A 4,590-nucleotide genomic window follows, 5' to 3' on the forward strand; every position below is an offset into this window, starting at 1 on the left:
ACTTACAGTCACTCTGGTTTGGTGTGGAAGGCAGTAGTTGTTACAACCCATTTAAATATTCCAAATACAAGGGCAAAGGCGAGGGTGATAAGGAAATTTCCTGCCCAGCTGATGAAACTTCCACGAAACCACTCGATTTTTTTTTTGTTTGCTAAGAAACTACCAGTGAAACTCACACTCTCTCACAGGGTATCACTTTTCCTTTTGGTCGAGTCTTCTCATCGGACCTGGATCTTCTACCAAGATTTTCTCTACCAGACCATACCAGCCTTTAAATCTCAATCGTTCAAAATTATTTAATGGCTTAGATCATGCCACATCACATGTGCTTAATGAATGGTTATTTTGCTTAGACCAAGACACAGTAAAAGGAGACCTTACCGTCTTCATCTGTTAAGACTGTTATGACTAATGGAAAAAGAAGTCTCCTTCTTTGATTAAAAAAACATACGATCTCTTTCTTCCAATTTTTTCACAGAGCACAACCACAACCACATTAGCTCTTCCAAAAGTGGTGGATTTTGAAGCCACACGCCGCCGTTCGCCAACTCCGATCTCTGAGCACCTACCTCCGCTAGTTCCATTAGTATGGAAGATGCTCATCTACAAGTTCCCAGCGTCACCATCGTCACTCGACGCCGAGAAGATTCCGTATGTGTCGCTGAAAATGATCTAGAAAACTTTTATTTACTTTGAATGCTCCATAAAACAGAAAATTTTTATGTACTCTGAAAATCTTTTTATCTTTCCTTTGTTTTTTTTCTGGATATTTTCTTTTTAAGGTTTGATAATAAATAAGCTTTAAAAGAGTTGCATGATTTATTGGTTATCTAGCTGTATATCAGTGGTCTTTGTGGTCTTGGTTTAGTTTTTGCAGTGACGTACTTTTGCATCTGTTTGTTTACTGAGAAAATGGAGGAAAAAAAATTGATTCCAGTATGGTATTTTAGGATTTGGGGAAATTGGAGTCCGACAGTGACGTTGCGGGTGCTCAGTAATCAGAAATTGGAGAACGGTGGCGTATGGCTTCAAAACCCACCATTTTGGAAGAGCTCATGTGACTGTGGCTGTGCAATATTTTGATGGCACTTCTCTTTCTGTATAAAAATTTGGGGAAGAAGACTTTATTTTTTCCGTAACGGAAAGAGGCACAGAAGAAGACATAAGATAATATCTCTTTTTGGCTGGGGTTAAAGGTTTTTTGGTTTTTTTTTAAAAAAAAGATGAGTAGCTGTGATTGTGCCACGTAGACAGGAACTGAGAAGTACATCAGGCCATGGTCTGAGGCAAGCATTGTCCGACTTAATAATGCAACCTTTTGTCCTTTATATAATTAGTAAATCAGTAGTTTTAGCTTACACATTAAATAATTCTACTTTTTTGAAAAAAAAATTCAAATTTAATATTATATGTAATTAAGACACCATACACCCTTTTTTTTGGCCAGGAGACACCATACACCCTTAATCATGACTAAATGAGCTAATGGTGGAACAGCTGTAGAGCAGAGACCATTTTTTTTCTAATCGGACTATTTTTTTCTTTGGCCACCTAATCAGACCATTTTTTTCTTTGGCCACGGGCCCACGGCTAATCGGACCATTCTAGGGGTCAAATTTTCTTTTTGCTCTTTGTAAGGTTTTGAATTTCTGTTGGTTCCTATGGTTGATAAACACTCGACCACAGGGAATAGGATTCCATCATGGTATTTTACTATTTTTACAGTCATCGCTACTTTTTTCAGTCTTCTGCTAATAATTTCCAAGGTTTGCTCTGTATTCTTAAAAATTATCCCCTTAGTGCCAGCATATTTAATTCCTTTAATTTACAGCTACAATAAACACAACATCAAGCTAACCAATGGCGAATGGAGGAAGATATCATGCTGTTACGATTGCAGCCACCGACAATCTTCAGATGACAACATTGGAGCAGAGAATTAAGGAAACAAAATGGCTACTACACCCATCAGCCGGTAAGAGCTCTTGTTGCATCTTCAGACTGCCCAAATGCTTTGAGGAAATAAACAAGAATACCTACCAGCCTCATATAGTCTCCATTGGCCCTTATCACCATGGTGAGAAACATCTAGAGATGATGCAGCAGCACAAATGGAGATTTCTTTTCGATTTGCTTGCTCGAACGCCATCAGCTGGCCCGAGACTTGAGGACTACTTGCAGACTGTAGCATCAATGGAAGAAGATATAAGAGGGTGTTATTCCGAGACCATCAATTTCTCCAAACGCGATCTAGTTGACATGATGGTGGTTGATGGTCTCTTCATTATCGAACTCTTCTGCAAAGTTGGAAGATTATCACCAAGCGATGAAGACGACCCCATCTTTAACTTGGCATGGATTCCCCCTAATATCATAAGAGATCTTCTTCGATTGGAGAACCAAATTCCTTTCTTCGTTCTTGAAAAGCTATTTGATCAGTCAAAACCTTCAAGAAAAGATAGTGCCTCATCCCTTGCCAAACTTGCTCTGGAATTCTTCAATTACGCGGTAAGGCCCGATGAAGTCCTAGAGCAGCATTTCAATGCTGAAGCAAACCATTTGCTAGATTTACTTCGCTTGAGTTTCGACCTTGAACCTCAAGAAAAGCCTAAGAATATTCGTTTATTAGCTCGATTCATCCAATCCGTGAAAAAGCCTCTAACAGGAATTATGTCGAGCACAAGGAAGGCTGTGACAAAGTTTCTACCAGGAATCAAGTTGGAGACAAGGATGAGAAAATCCTCTCCGTCGTCAGGTCAACTCATCCAACTCTCAGCGAAAAAGCTTCATTTGGCTGGAATTAAGTTCAAAACAAGGGAAGCAATGAGCTTCTTGGATATTAGATTTTGCAATGGAGTGCTCGAAATTCCACAGATAACACTAGACGATCTTCGTACTGATCTATATCTGAATTTTGTTGCATTTGAACAATGTTACTCTCATTGCTCAAAGCACATAACCAGTTATGCTGCATTCATGAGTTGTCTCATTCGCACGCCTACAGACGCAACATTTCTCTGCGACAAGAATATCATTGAGAATTATCTCGGAACTGATGGGGAAGTTGCAGATTTCTTCAGAAACTTGGGCAAGGATATACCTTTTGATATTGATGAGAGTTATCTATCGGAGTTATTCAACGATGTAAATGAGTACCATAGAAATATTTGGCACGTGCGATGGGCAGGTTTGAGATTCAAGTATTTTTATACACCCTGGTCTTTCTTGTCTGCTTTAGCTGCTTTGGTACTCCTACTACTGACCGTAATCCAGGCCTTCTTTGCTGTTTATGCATATGTCCGTCCACTAGAGTCTGGTGGAGGGGGAAAGAGTTGATCATCAGCATCGACTTTGAGCGTAGCACATTTTGAAATATTGTCTTGCGATTGATGTCTTATTCTCTGCATCTATTTGTTGTGAGTCTTGTGACGTTGAGTTATGATGTTGAACCTGGATTCCTACCATTTGTAAGAAAGCTTATAATGTAAAAATGTTGAATTTTACAATTGTTTTTTTAGGGTTATTATTCTCTACTAGCAAACAATTAAAAATCTTAACCACAAATAAAGTCGCTGACATAATTAAAATAAAGGACAAAATGCACGCTTAAGCGTGTTTGTCAATGTAAATTATCTGCCTAGCCGCTTGGTGATTTTACAAGTGCTCCGCAGCTGCATTTGTATGTACCGCTTAATATATGTTCTTAATTCTTTACTAATTGGTTGAAGATTTAAAATTAGTATGCTTTATTGATAATAAATAATATAGTTGCAATGTTGTAACGGTAAATATTGTTGGAGAGCAATCAAAAGCACTTCACAATAAATTTTATCCTCAGACTCAATAGGACAATGCTTGCATTAACCATGGTTTGAGGAACTCCTTAGTCCCTGTCTACATGGCACAATCATAGCCACTCATCTTTTTTTTTTAAAAACCAAACAACCTTTAACCCCAGCAAAAATAAAATCTTTAACCCAACCCCTCCCTCCCACCACCTAGCCCTGACCCTCCTCCCTTCCTCCACCCAGACCGGCCACCATCCCCCTTCCCGTGCCGACAACATCACCCCGAGCTCCCCCCTCTCTTTCCATGCGCCGGCAACCCCCCACCTGCCCCCTCTCTTTCCCCGCTCCGGCGAGCTCCCCCTCTCTTTCCCTGCGCCGGCAACCTCTCCCCCTCTCTTTTGGATTAAAGGTTTTTTTTTTTGCTGGGGTTAAAGGTTTTTTGGTTTAAAAAAAAAAAGATGAGTGGCTGTGATTGTGCCACGTAGACAGGAACTGAGAAGTACCTCAAACCATGGTCTGAGGCAAGCATTGTCCGACTTAATAATGCAACCTTTTGTCCTTTATATAATTAGTAAATCAGTAGTTTTAGCTTACAAATTAAATAATTCTACTTTAAAAAAAAATCAAATTTAATATTATATGTAATTAAGACACCATACACCCTTAATCATGACTAAATGAGCTAATGGTGGATGAGCTGTAGAGCAGAGACCATTTTTTTTCTAATCGGACCATTTTTTTTCTTTGGCCACGGCTAATCGGACCATTCTGAATTACCATAATTCTCATAGTAAGGACTATG

General features: G+C 39.3%; 1 pseudogene across 1 annotated transcript; it reads left to right on the plus strand.

Moving 5' to 3' along the window:
• The first annotated feature begins 1,596 nt into the window (after positions 1-1,596).
• Positions 1,597-3,498, plus strand: LOC147291552 (UPF0481 protein At3g47200 pseudogene; annotated as a pseudogene). The gene is made up of 2 exons (XR_015121323.1): positions 1,597-1,705; positions 1,832-3,498. The product of XR_015121323.1 is annotated as a UPF0481 protein At3g47200 pseudogene (transcript).
• Positions 3,499-4,590: the final 1,092 nt, after the last annotated feature.

The sequence above is a fragment of the Dryas octopetala genome, chromosome 3 (assembly GCF_963921425.1).
Source record: "Dryas octopetala chromosome 3, drDryOcto1.1, whole genome shotgun sequence".
Lineage (NCBI taxonomy): Eukaryota > Viridiplantae > Streptophyta > Magnoliopsida > Rosales > Rosaceae > Dryas > Dryas octopetala.